Consider the following 14,470-nt stretch of genomic DNA (forward strand, 5'->3'; position numbering starts at 1 on the left):
AACACAAGGTTCGGCAACAACAGACTGCGGATAGAAGCCTCGATAACTTTCCAGAAACTTCGAATACATGCAAGCGCGTCCCGCGCTGTGCGATAAGATTTGTTAGGCGGTGAAACCTGGTCGCCCGATAAATATAAATACACGTGTCAATACCCCCCTCTTAAAAAGCATCGTCCCGATGCTACAACGAGAGCGAAACACAAAGGGACACTTATTAAACATAAGTAACAAAACAACGAAAAGAAATAAAGTCCAAAGGTCAGTTACGCGAACTCCCAAAGTTCGTCAACGCTGGTGGTACGGCTTGAGCCGCACAACGTGCACAATTTCAGGTCGTGAGCGGCGCCGCTGTGACAGCGAAATGCCGTCTGGCACGACCTCGTAGTCCAGTGCACCAATACGTCGGATGATCTTGTACGGTCCAAAATAGCGACGCAAAAGCTTCTCGCTCAGTCCTCGTCGGCGTATAGGGGTCCAAACCCAAACACGGTCACCGGGCTGGTACTCGACAAAGCGTCGTCGGAGGTTGTAGTGTCGGCTATCGGTCCTCTGTTGGTTCTTGATCCGCAGGCGGGCGAGCTGTCGGGCTTCTTCGGCGCGCTGGAGATAGCTAGCGACGCGAGATTCTCCTCGTCAGTGACGTGGGGCAGCATGGCGTCGAGCGTCGTCATCGGATTCCTGCCGTAAACCAGCTTAAACGGCGTGATCTGTGTTGTTTCTTGCACCGCCGTGTTGTAAGCGAATGTTACGTACGGCAGGACGGCATCCCACGTCTTGTGTTCGACGTCCACGTACATCGCTAGCATGTCGGCGAGGGTCTTATTCAGCCGCTCCGTAAGACCATTCATCTGCGGGTGGTAGGCCGTTGTCCTCCTGTGCCTTGTCTGACTGTAGTTCAGAATTGCTTGGGTGAGCTCCGCTGTAAAGGCCGTTCCTCTGTCGGTGATGAGGACTTCTGGGGCACCATGTCGCAGCAGGATGTTTTCGACAAAGAATTTCGCCACTTCGGCTGCGCTACCTTTCGGCAGTGCTTTAGTTTCTGCGAAGCGGGTGAGGTAGTCCGTCGCCACGACGATCCACTTATTTCCGGTTGTTGACGTCGGAAAGGGTCCCAACAAGTCCATCCCGATCTGCTGGAATGGTCGGCAAGGAGGCTCGATTGGCTGTAGTAATCCGGCTGGCCTTGTCGGCGGTGTCTTGCGTCGCTGACAGTCTCGGCATGTTCTGACATAACGGGCGACGTCGGCGGTCAGGTGCGGCCAATAATACTTTTCTTGTATCCTTGATAGTGTCCGGGAAAATCCTAGGTGTCCAGCGGTCGGATCGTCATGTAGGGCGTGCAATACTTCTGGACGAAGTCCTGACGGGACAACAAGAAGGTAGTTGGCGCGGACTGGGGAGAAGTTCTTCTTCATGAGTAGATTGTTTTGAAGCGTGAAGGAAGATAATCCGCGCTTAAATGCCCTGGGGACAACGTCGGTGTGCCCTTCCAAATATTCGACAAGGCCTTTTAGCTCCGCGTCTGCCCGTTGCTGTGCAGCGAAGTCTTCCGCGCTTATCATTCCGAGGAAGGCGTCGTCATTCTCGTCGTCTTGCGGCGGCGGGTCAATGGGGGCGCGTGATAGGCAATCGGCATCGGAGTGTTTTCGTCCGGACTTGTAGGTGACAGTGATGTCGTATTCTTGTAGTCTGAGGCTCCACCGCGAGAGTCGTCCTGAAGGATCCTTTATATTCGCTAGCCAACACAACGCGTGATGGTCACTGACGACTTTGAATGGCCTGCCATAAAGATAAGGGCGAAATTTAGCTGTAGCCCAAACGATGGCGAGGCATTCCTTTTCGGTCGTAGAATAGTTGCCTTCCGCTTTTGACAGCGACCGGCTAGCGTAAGCTATCACCTGTTCGACTCCGTTTCTCCTCTGGACTAGAACGGCACCGAGGCCTAGGCTACTGGCGTCAGTATGGATTTCTGTATCGGCGTACTCGTCGAAGTGCGCAAGTACCGGCGGCGACTGCATGCGTCGTTTGAGTTCTTCAAATGCGTCGGCCTGCGGTGGTTCCCACTTGAACTCGACATCACATTTCGTTAGATGTGTTAGCGGCTCCGCGATGCGTGAAAAGTCTTTGACAAAGCGCCTATAGTAGGCACACATGCCAAGGAACCTACGCACTGCCTTCTTGTTGATGGGTTGCGGGAACTGTGCGATTGCAGCTGTCTTTTGCGGGTCTGGACGGACACCAGATTTGCTGATTACGTGGCCTAGGAAGAGAAGCTCATCGTAAGCGAAGCGGCATTTTTCCGGCTTCAGAGTAAGCCCTGACGACTTGATGGCTTCTAGTACTGTCGCAAGCCGCTTGAGGTGATCGTCGAAATTCCCGGCGAAGACGACGACGTCATCCAAGTAAACGAGACAGGTCTGCCACTTCAGTCCTGCTAATACTGTGTCCATGACGCGCTGGAACGTTGCAGGCGCCGAACACAGTCCGAATGGCATAACCTTGAACTCGTAGAGGCCGTCTGGCGTGATGAAGGCGGTCTTTTCGCGATCCCTTTCGTCGACCTCTATTTGCCAGTAGCCAGACTTGAGGTCCATCGATGAGAAGTATTTAGCATTGCAGAGCCGATCCAATGCGTCGTCTATCCGTGGGAGGGGGTATACGTCTTTCTTCGTGATTTTGTTCAATCGACGATAATCGACGCAGAAGCGTAAGGTGCCGTCCTTTTTCTTCAATAAGACAACAGGGGATGCCCACGGGCTTTTCGACGGCTGGATGATGTCGTCGCGAAGCATCTCGTCGACTTGTTGTCTTATAGCTTCACGTTCTCGCGGCGAAATTCGGTAAGGGCTCTGGCGGAGTGGTCGAGCGCTTTCCTCGGTTATTATGCGATGCTTTGCGACTGGTGTTTGTCGAATCCTCGATGACGTCGAAAAGCAGTCTTTGTATCGTCGAAGCAGACTTCTGAGCTGTTGCTTCTTAATCACGGGGAGACTTGGATTTATGTCGAAGTCTGGCTCGGGAACTACGGTCGTCGAGGTAGATGCAACAGAATCCGAGAGGACAAACGCATCGCTGGTTTCCTGAAATTCCTCGATGTATGCGATCGTCGTGCCCTTGTTGATGTGCTTGAACTCCTGGCTGAAGTTTGTCAGCAACACCTTCGTGTTTCCTCCGTGCAGTCGAGCGATCCCTCTTGCGACGCAAATTTCACGGTCGAGTAGTAGACGTTGGTCGCCTTCGATGACGCCTTCTACGTCAACGGGTGATTCGGGGCCGACCGAAATGACAATGCTGGAGCGAGGCGGGATGCTCACTTGATCTTCGAGCACCCCCAAGGCGTGGTGACTACGAGGGCTCTCCGGCGGTATCGCTTGATCTTCCGACAGCGTTATTGACTTCGACTTCAGGTCGATGATTGCGCCGTGTTGGTTCAGGAAGTCCATGCCGATAATGACGTCTCGTGAACACTGTTGGAGGATAATGAAGGTGGCAGGGTAAGTCCGGTCATGAACGGTAATTCTTGCCGTGCAGACTCCAGACGGCGTGATGAGGTGTCCTCCAGCGGTTCGAATTTGAGGTCCTTCCCACGTAGTCTTAACTTTCTTCAACTGGGCGGCGATGTGTCCACTCATGACGGAGTAATCAGCCCCTGTGTCGACTAAGGCAGTGACTGCGTGGCCGTCGAGAAGCACGTCGAGGTCGGTGGTTCTTTGTCTGGCGTTGCAGTTAGGTCGTGGCGTCGGATCACGGCTGCGTCGTGTTGCACTGAAGTTGGAACGTCGCGTCGTCAGGTCGTCGTTCGTCGGTGTAGCCTTGCCTTCCTGACTTCGTCGGGACGGCGGCGTGTCGTTGTTATGTCGTCGAGATCGTTTCGTCGTCATCCTCGTCGGCGGCGGAGGATCTTCGTCAGTTCGACGAACAGCAACCGCACCTCCATCGGTTGCTGTTTTTAGTTTTCCGGATATGGGCTCGCTGACCGGCCCCGGGCTGGGCCAGTGTATGGTCGACGCTGCGGCGACAGGTAGCGGCCTGGTGATGGCGAACGGGACGGCCGTCGAGGGCTCCACTGAGTAGCGGCGAGGGCTCCACTGAGTAGCGGCGAGGTAATCGTCGATGTCACGTGGGCGCTCGCCAAGCTGTGGACGCGGCGCGTTGACGGCGAAACCTCGCAGTCCCATCTCCCGGTACGGACATCGTCGGTAGACGTGACCCGCTTCTCCGCAGTGGTAGCAGAGCGGGCGGTGGTCAGGAGCACGCCCGATGTCAGTCTTCCTCGCGTAGGTGCGCTGGGTGACGGGTGGGCGTGCTGGCGGCGGCGGCGGCGGACGACGGAATTGCGTCGTTGCCCTGGCGTGGTCGCGGAGGGGGACCTTGACGGCGTGCGACGGCGGCGTAGATCATCGCTTCTGGCTGGGGCTGCAGTAATTGAGGTTGCACCTCAGGAACCCCAAGCGATCGCTGAACCTCATCTTTCACGATGTCAGCGATCGAAGCTACTTGAGGCTGCGACGAAGGCAGGACCTTGCGCAGTTCTTCGCGCACAATGGCCCTGATGGTCTCTTGAAGGTCGTCCGAACCTAGTCCTTGGATGGCATACTGCGGCATGTGCCCCTGGCGGTTATATTGCCGGGTGCGCATCTCCAGAGTTTTCTCGATCGTCGATGCTTCTGCAGAAAACTCAGCCACAGTCTTCGGTGGGTTACGAATAAGTCCGGCGAAAAGGTCTTGCTTGACACCGCGCATCAGGAAGCGAACTTTTTTCTCCTCCGACATTTCCGGGTCGGCGTGCCGGAAAAGACGGGCCATCTCCTCCGTGAAGATTGCGATCGTCTCGTTTGGCAGCTGCACTCTGGTTTCTAGTAGAGCTTGCGCTCGCTCTTTTCGCACGACGCTTGTAAACGTGTCCAAGAAGCCGCTTCGGAAAAGGTCCCACGTCGTTAAGGTGGCTTCCCGATTCTCGAACCACGTCCTGGCGGCGTCTTCCAATGCGAAATAGACATGCCGCAGCTTGTCGTCGCTGTCCCAACTGTTAAACTTAGCGACCCTCTCATACGTTTCGAGCCAGGTTTCCGGGTCCTCGAATGTTGATCCGCGGAACGTCGGAGGTTCCCTGGGCTGCTGCAGCACGATGGGGGACGCTGGGGCTGACATTGGGGTTGTCTTGGCCACAATCTTCTTGGTCTTCTCAGGTAGAAGTCCGTGCTCTGGGGGCAGTTGTTGAAGACGGCGGCTTGCTCGATGGTCCGGGACTGCGTTGGTGTTGTCTTTGCGTTCCGGGCTTGGATCACGGCTTGTCGGGGGCGTCCGGTACATGGACCAAAAGCACCTCCACCAGATGTCACGTGGTGGTGACGTTAAGAACACAGTAGCAATACTGTGATAGACAAAGCTAACTTTTATTGGGCGAACCTGTGCCCACAAAACAGGCTACACTTATAGCACAACGATAGCGGCGAACACGGTCGGCGATCGTCGAAAATCTGATCAGCGGTTCAAGCGCGTCGGCTTTTATACACAATCGTCGAATGTTCCAGACTAATCGTTGGGACCCGCGTGCCTTCCATAAAGTTCTACATCATTCGCGTCAGGCGAATAAATCAGATAACACAAGGTTCGGCAACAACAGACTGCGGATAGAAGCCTCGATAACTTTCCAGAAACTTCGAATACATGCAAGCGCGTCCCGCGCTGTGCGATAAGATTTGTTAGGCGGTGAAACCTGGTCGCCCGATAAATATAAATACACGTGTCAATACAGTGCCAATACGTGCCAGCTATACGTGCCAGCCTATGCACATAGGGAATAACTGCTGGCCAATAATATAATTTCCATCGTTTGCTCTTCTCCCCGTTTTAACCATTTCGCAAGTCTTTTCCGCAGTCGCCCTGATAGTGTACTCGGTGTAACCAGCTATGGTTGGCCGGCTGACTTGATCCTTAGCCCCTTCCAGCAAACGGGGCTGACAAGACATTGTCATGGCGGAACGGCAGCAATGCAGGACGATACCATTTTCTTTTTCCAATTTCCTGTTTCCCGAACTGTACGGCAGCACAGGTTTCACAGAACGGGGCTTATACCTCCAGCACCAGTGATTTTGCAAAAAAAGTTAGCCGTAGATCGTGAAATTGCAGCGTATTATCTTGAGGTCATTCAATGGTAAGCTTCAGCCTTATTCCATTTTAGAGAAAAATCTTCAGTATATTGACATACACTTGGCTTAACTCAGAATTATCCACCACAGTGGAATAAGCATCCACAAAACGAAAGATTTTGTTGGCCAAACCACAGAGCTTCTGAATTTTTCTGTCCACAAAACCTAAAAATACGTTATTTAGAGCAGGGGCCACTTTAACCCCAACAACACCCTCCGGGCGGGGATAGCAACGTCGCCACTTCAGGTTATAAAGCCTAACGTAACTATTTCTCTACCATGAGTAAAATAGGTGTCTTTTGAAGGCTACGCCAGATTTTCTTTTTCTGCAGGAACTACTGCACATAATATTTTATGTAATAAATAAACAAAAAGCAGAATGAATGCACTGTTCAGGCATATAAAATTTGAATGAGATATATGTCATGAAGAAAGATGTAAGTTGCTAGAATGAAGATTGTGAGGTAACAATAAACAATGTTTGTAACGACACGCTTATATCTGCTATCGCAAATGCGTAATAAAAATTAAGAGAAATACAAAATGTATTGCCGTTTAATAGTCACTATCTCCGAAAAAATCGACAATTTTCATTAAACAGGTATTTCATTAAAAAAACTTTACTGCGAGCAATACATTTGGGTGACGGGCTGCGGCCGCCTGTGTTCCGGGCAGTTTTTCTTCGTCGTCGGTCTCAGAGTTTGGGTCCGACGAAAAGGCAGAATCCTCATACTCGTTGCTGCTCGATCCGCGGATAAAATAAGCGGCAGACGCAGCGGACTTTCGACATATGCGATCTTTCGAAGCACGCGCGCCGCACGCTAAGGACGCCATTAGTGCTTCTTACTTTGACGATCGCGAAACTTTGGAGCATGTTAAAAAATTACCTCCTCTCGGGAAAAAAAATCGAACGGCTTAGAAAACGAAACTATATTTCTCCTCCTTCAGGCTCGTTGGGCAAGTGTGTCCATGAGCGGCGCGGAAGGTCTCGCAAGCGCCGTTTCAAACACTCGAAAGCGGGCGGCCATTTTCGCTGTCACCACGTAAACATAGCTTGCAATGCATCCGCAAGTCAAGGCCTCATTGTTTCTCCTGTTATCACGCTGTTCTCGTTCTTTTTGCATAATGCGTGAAGTAAGATGAATATTTTTTCTTTTTTTTTGCTGAATGACAGAGGGGCATTTGATAGCCTTTCACACTTGCGAATGAGAGTACGATGGATGTGCTCCCAGTGGCCTTTAAGGTAGACGTGACACCGTGAGATGCAGCTTAACCGATGTACACCAAAGGTGCACACTTCATATAATGCACAAAAGCTTTTCATTGTCAGGCACTGTTTGTTGGCGGCCGACCGCCCTAGCTGCTATTTTTCCTTCGCAACTAAAACAATGTGGTGGATGTTCTTATCAAACTACTTTAACGTACGATCGGTATTGCGGGTACAGACCAAGCATTCCTCTTTAAAAACGTTGATGCGGAATATGGGGATAAGCAAAGTCTGCGATGCATTACCTATCTACTGCATCCTGCTGTGCGTAGTACATCTTCAGCATATCATTAAAGCTGATGGCTCTCTCCCCCTCTTTCTCTCGCTATGCGTAGCTGCGGTGCATTGCATAGTTCACATTTGACGTCTGCCTACAGGTAGCACGGCTTCCCGAAATACGCTGCATGGATAAGTCTTCATGCCACTTCTTAAAATTGCGCAGATTTACAAAACTTGCAGTAGGTATGTAGTGAGGCCGCGCGCATACTGCGCAAGGCCGAACACATCGAACACAAAAGAGCTGTGGTGATCAAGTGGTTTCCGGCCCACATGGGCAGTGACGTGTCGGAACGCGGGAACGTGAACCACAACGAGACGGCCAACTCAGCCGCGCGAGGACTAACCAACCGCGCAGCTGCAAGCACGGCCGACTCGGAGTGTTGGTCGCGGTGCAGTGCCAAGGACAAGATGACCACCTTCAACGAAATAGTGAAGTGGTACAGACTTAACAGACAGACTATGCCGCCACCTCATCCGGGGCTTACCCGGAAGGAGGCAGTGCTATACAGGCAATTACAGACGGGGTCCCTGCTCACCCCGGTGCTAGCTAAGCACGTGTGTCCGAGCGTGTACGCAAGTGACGTTTGTAGACTGTGCGCTAAGGAGAGAGCCACCGCGGCCCACATCCTTTGGGACTGTAGTATAAATCCGCGTGAAGCCAGCGAGAAGACAACGATCCCGCCGCAGCTAGAGGCTGCAACGAGGTGTTATGACCAAGAGACACAACTCAAGGCCGTCCAGCAGGTCTCGGCAGCTCTAGAGAGGCAGCGACCGCGCGAAACCGAGGAGAAGGGAGCAGCACCCCCAGGAAGGGGGCGGCGACCCTCTCGGATCCCCGGAAGTAGCGAGGCACGCAGACCTCGAGGAGCACAATGCACGAGACTGACGTAGTGGCCGCGTCGCGGTGAAAGCTTGTCCTCCCTGCGTGGAGGGAGCCTAACCGACTCTGCAGGCATTTTCACTAAAGTTGTTCTCTCTCTCTCTCTCTGCAGTAGGTGCCATGACAGGCACGTTGAGGTGGAGGCAGAAAAATTTTCATTAAAGCCTTGCTCAAGAAGGAGCGCTGCATTGAACGAGTGAAGAAAAAACGCTGCGCAGTCCATAACACATTTCCGAAAGGATGTCATCTGGACAATACTGTGGATACTTCTGGTATCGAAATATCTTAAGTAGTGGTTCAGCAGTGATTAGGGCCAACCTGCTTAATATGATGGGCGACATTTGAACTTGTGCTGCAGTTATACGGGGTTTCTGCAGCCGTGTTATTTTTGGTCAATTTCTTCCTCGTTCTCACTCATGTGCAAGAAGGTAAAGCAGCGAGCTAGCAATGCTCCTTCTCTTTCTGCTTATTGACTTGCGCGTCTTTTCTTACACAACCACACTCTCTAATAAACATTTGCCCTGACCTTATATTTGCTACTGAAGACAACGGAGGCTTATGAAAAGCCGCAACTATAGCCTTTTACAAACACTTCGTGCATTACTAATGTTACAGGTTTACCTACGTATATCAGTAGTGCTCTTTTCACTTGGCTGCCAAGTTCCCAAATCTTAGTTTCAAGACCTCCAATAAACTGTTTACCCCATCGGAAACATACATAACTTTGGTATCCATGTAACACGGTTTTCTGCGGCACACCGGTAACCACTGCAGATGGCTTACTTACGACAGAAGAATAATTACCTTTCTACACAAGCAAAAAAAAAATATTTCGATGTGGATGTTTTTTTTATGTTATCATGGTAGTACGACGCTTTGCGCACTGTTACGATGCTGCTCATAGTTCAGTGTGCTGAAGAACTTACTGGTAATATTTCGATAACGAGATTTGATCAGTGAAGCGGAAGCGTTATTGAATTTTCTCCCAGTCCTGAACACTTCAAAAACAAGAGATTTCCCAACTTGTTCGTTCTATCTTATACATTCATTTTATACCACACGAACTAGCGGTGTTTTCTGATTCAATTTAGAAATGCGAAGCTCCGTGGAAGCCTCTCTTATTTTATATACACCCGAACGCGTTCTTACGTTTGATGACTATACCTAATGCTGGAGAGAAACGGCGGTGTCTCACAGATAAAAAGAAGGTAAAGCGCCCGGGAAGAGTTTCTTTTCTTGTTCAACATACCCGTCAGTATGCAGTTACTGCCCGCGAACCATCTCCACGACTTAAACAGCTTGCTTCATTTGTGAGCTATCTTGTGGCTTACTGTCTTGCACTCGCGCAGTACAAAGAATGGACAAAAAAGAAAAGAGCCTCACAGAAGGAAAAGGCCCGCAATAAATTTCTATTTTTTTCCCTCCGTCGTACGCTCAGTAGGCGGGCTAATGGGCCAGAGTCGAGAAAGGGAAGAGCAGAAAGCAACCGCTTAGTTTGTGCCTATCGAGTAGTCCTAGCTCGGTGCAGATTTACGTGCGTTTCCCCCAGTTTTGGGGGCTTGAGAGCTCACTTGCTGCCTCACGTCTTCCAGTGTATAATAAATAAGACTGCTCAAGCGAACGAAAGAGGACAATTAAAATTAGGACATCGCAGCCCTGTTCTTTTCGCGACACCGAGACAGGTTTCCAATATTTTAGACATCTTAACGGTCATTACTGAAAAGTCCACAGTGGGCTAGTTTGTTAGTCATAATTAAAGCTTTTGCGCAAAGACACAAAGGGACAGGACTTAAGCCAGAAAAGAAAACACGTCACCCGTGCTGGTCATCGGTTCATCGTTCGAGCTTGGGTGTCGTGCTTTGTTTTCTCGCTTAAGTCTTGTCCCTTCGTCGCTGTGCACAACAGTCTTATTATATTTTGATGGTCTTATTCCCGAGATATGACATTCGCAGCTTTGACGGTATGAGCGGACTACGTCACGTTTTCTTGCTTTCTTTTATTCCTTATATTGGCAGGTTTACCACACTAGCTGTTAAAAGAACTGTCACCGAACATATGACCTCCAGTTTCGGCGGGGCAATTGTGCAATGTGCCACGTGGCTGCGGCTACTTGACCGTTGAATCATCAGCAGCTGCTAATTCAAAGCAAATTTGTTGTTGAGAAATGGATACCCCACTAAACCAGACCTCTGGGAGTACGTCATGGTCTCTTACGTCCATGACGTCCATGACGTCATGGTCTCTTACGTACGTCATGGTCTATATATATATATATATATATATATATATGCTCAATTCTCGTGTAAGGCCGGTCCCGAGACTGCGAAAATAAATGAAATGTGTTACGTTTTGAAATGAGAATTTCTTCGCACACACAAACGTGCGCGCACACTTATCTATATAATAACTGAATTTCGCAAGTAGTTAAAACCTATATAGAAAGAAGATGAGCACAACTTCCCGGTTATATTTGTTTTCTTCACCGAACGCTTTTGGTCGGGGAACTATAGAGAGAGAGATATATATATTCGGTGCATATTGCAGATATGTTTGTTTGTAAGAATGTTCATCAGAGTATCGTTGGCGTTTATTGCAGGAATTATCATACATGTTCTTTTTTTTTCTTTTATGTACCCTGCTTTCTTTACGGATCATGCTTTTTCAACGTAATTAAATGTTGTGATAAAGTTAGTCATATTAATGTATCTGACCGTATGTTTAGGCGCAATTTCTCTGTTTCCTTCAATCGAGTATGTGAAAAAAGTAATATGAGTAGTATTTGCGCGGCTATTCACCGCAAAGCATTGTACGAGTGGTGAAACTCTCTTCAGGCTAAGTGCCTGTCGCCAACCCCTTCGACTCGGAGGGTATGTCCCTAAACTAAGCCAAAGTATCGACTCCTAGGAACCTAAAACACCATCATCTGTCAAAGCACACACATATGAGAAGGATACATTGTGTTCTAGTACAAAGTTTGTGAGGGACGCCACATATTTTGCCGCTCTCGTGTCCATCTTGTACCCAACCGGGCTCAGTCCTGGTTAACCTCCCTACCTTTCTTTTATCATTTGCTCTCTCTCTCTCTCTCTCGTGTCGAGTTTGCTAAATCTACAAATGGAAAATATTTAGCATCCGGGCAAATAGGTAAATAAAGTAACAATTCTCAGCTGTGTTTTCAAAGCACCCTGAAACCTGACACCTTACAGTTATTTTGGTGCCTTTTAAATATGCACTCCAGAAAAAAAAATCAATAAGTATTTCATATAAATGGACGTACTAAGAATGCCGTGTTAACATTTTACACTCTCATTTAACTCCTCCGTCCTCTTAAGGCGACACCACCAACATTGATTGGCGCAGCTGGCCTCAGCTTTCTTTTTATTATTTATCGCCTTTTTTTCACAGCCAAGCTCGCAGTAAACTCTCGGTGTGTGTGTGTGTCTCACAAATCTGCCCAAAAGCAACAAAGCAGCGAGGGCGAGACAGGAATGAAGTTGTGAGCTATAGTATTCTCTTGCGAATAGAAAGTAATGAAATGCGCGTGTAAACTTGCGCATGCAACAAGAAAATTGATGCGAAGAACAGTCGCCGAATTGCTTGCTTGTAAATCGGCTTTTCCTAGGTGAAGTCTCCTAGCAGCTGGCCTGCACTTCGAAAAATGGCGACGAGTGTCCTTGGTTTAGGTTAGACGAGGACGATTTGGTTTGATTTCCGCCCGTTATCACCGCGCGCTGCATGCGCGTAGCTGCAAAACTTGGCCGAGATGCTCACAACTTCATTTAATAAACGTAGAATGTTTATAACGTACGAACGTAGAAAAGTGTATAATAGCAGTGTCTTACCAGTACTCACCTACGGGGCAGAAACCTGGAGGCTTACGACAAGGGTTCTACTGAAATTGAGGACGACGCAACGAGCTATGGAAAGAAGAATGATAGGTGTAACGTTAAGGGATAAGAAAAGAGCAGATTGGGTGAGAGAACAAACGCGAGTTAATGACATCTTAGTTGAAATCAAGAAAAAGAAATGGGCATGGGCAGGACATGTAATGAGGAGGGAAGATAACCGATGGTCATTAAGAGTTACGGACTGGATTCCAAGGGAAGGGAAGCGTAGCAGGGGGCGGCAGAAAGTTAGGTGGGCGGACGAGATTAAGAAGTTCGCAGGGACGGCATGGCCTCAATTAGTACATGACCGGGGTTGTTGGAGAAGTATGGGAGAGGCCTTTGCCCTGCAGTGGGCGTGACCAGGCTGGTGATGATGATGATGATGATGATGTCTTTACTCACCAACATTAAGGAATGCTTCAGGGCTGCTTTCAGCTATGCGGTAGACACGAACATTGTTCATTTTCTGGCTAACGTCTCATCGTCAAGGCAACTGGCGCTTTCGCGTCCTGCCGGTCGACATACAAAGAAACTTGTGCAGAAATTGAGCACCCGATTTTAGCGTCACCAGACCTGAACTACTCTCTGAAGAGGTGTTCATAGCACACTTAAAAGCAATCAGATCAAGTATTCACACAAATAATGATGACATATGTGTATAATCTGACCTAAACCATCATGGTACAAAAAAAAGAAAAGGAAAGGTGGCTGTACTGCTCGAAGGGCAAAGCATTGACCGCGGTAGGAAGGTTTAGCGTAGTACTTCGACTAAATCATTTTGCGCCTCTACTCAGGGGCTCATCCACTGGGATGTCTGCCTCGCAGTTCGGGATTGTCTCATCGATTGCAACTATAGGCCCTATTTATTTTTCATCTTTTTTTCTTTTGAACTGCGTCCTTTCAATTATTGGTTATTTATTCTTTGTACTATTATTGCTTTAATTTTAACGTGAAATTTCGCATTTTAACAGAACTTACCTTATAGCAGTCCTTCAATTTTATGCGTGATTATCTCTCCCCGGCCACTCCCTCACACTGGCCAAGAGCCACGAATTCGATGAACAGCTTGAACACGCAAGGCACCTCGAGTGGTGTTCAAACTGCACGCGGGCGCGACATATTCGCGTGACGAAGCGCGCGAGGCAACTCCTGCTGAGCAGGTGCTCTGGCAGCTTCCAAACGTCTTTAGCACTCAGGAAACCGTTAACACTGTTCCGTTCCGCCTATTAGGAAAAGTGTCCGTGGACAAATGGTTAGAGTAATGGGTTTCTGTACTAGGGGCTCTTAGCTCGAATCCAGCCGTTACACCATTTCATGTTCATTTACGTACACACACACACACACACACACACACACACACACACACACACACACACACACACACACACAAATATGTATATATATATATATATATATATATATATATATATATATATATATATATATATATATATATATATATATATATATATTACGGAACATCAAGGTGACGCCGACTGCGGGCGAAGATTCGCCTGCCTTCTTCATATAATTTCTGCCTCAATAAGATTTGTCTCGTGGACGATGCGGGCACATGCCAGTACCAACAACTTGGGCACCAGAACTGTTTATGAGAAAGCGGGCTCAAGGGCTATCGTTTCTTTTCCCCACAAATCACGCGCTCAAATTTGTGTGGTATACGCGTTTCTATAACGTAGGCACGTCTTTGCATTCCTCATAATTCTGCGGCCGCCACGTCGCGCAAACCTGTATCAGGTCTGGTAAAAACTCCGTTTGAAATGCATTGATCACGTGAGCAAACATTAAGCTCTGTAAAAACAAAACCAACCTGCGTTTAAACGTGTGAGCCTTGAAAATAGTACTTGAAACAATTTCACTGACACATTACATTGACAATGTATATTAGCGTTGTGAATTGCTTCGAGCGTTCTATTCCGATCTGCATAGTTGGGGGCAGTGCATTCAACCGAAAAGTAAGGATATACATAGCCTAAGAGGATCACAT

The sequence above is a fragment of the Dermacentor albipictus genome, chromosome 1 (genome assembly GCF_038994185.2).
Source record: "Dermacentor albipictus isolate Rhodes 1998 colony chromosome 1, USDA_Dalb.pri_finalv2, whole genome shotgun sequence".
Lineage (NCBI taxonomy): Eukaryota > Metazoa > Arthropoda > Arachnida > Ixodida > Ixodidae > Dermacentor > Dermacentor albipictus.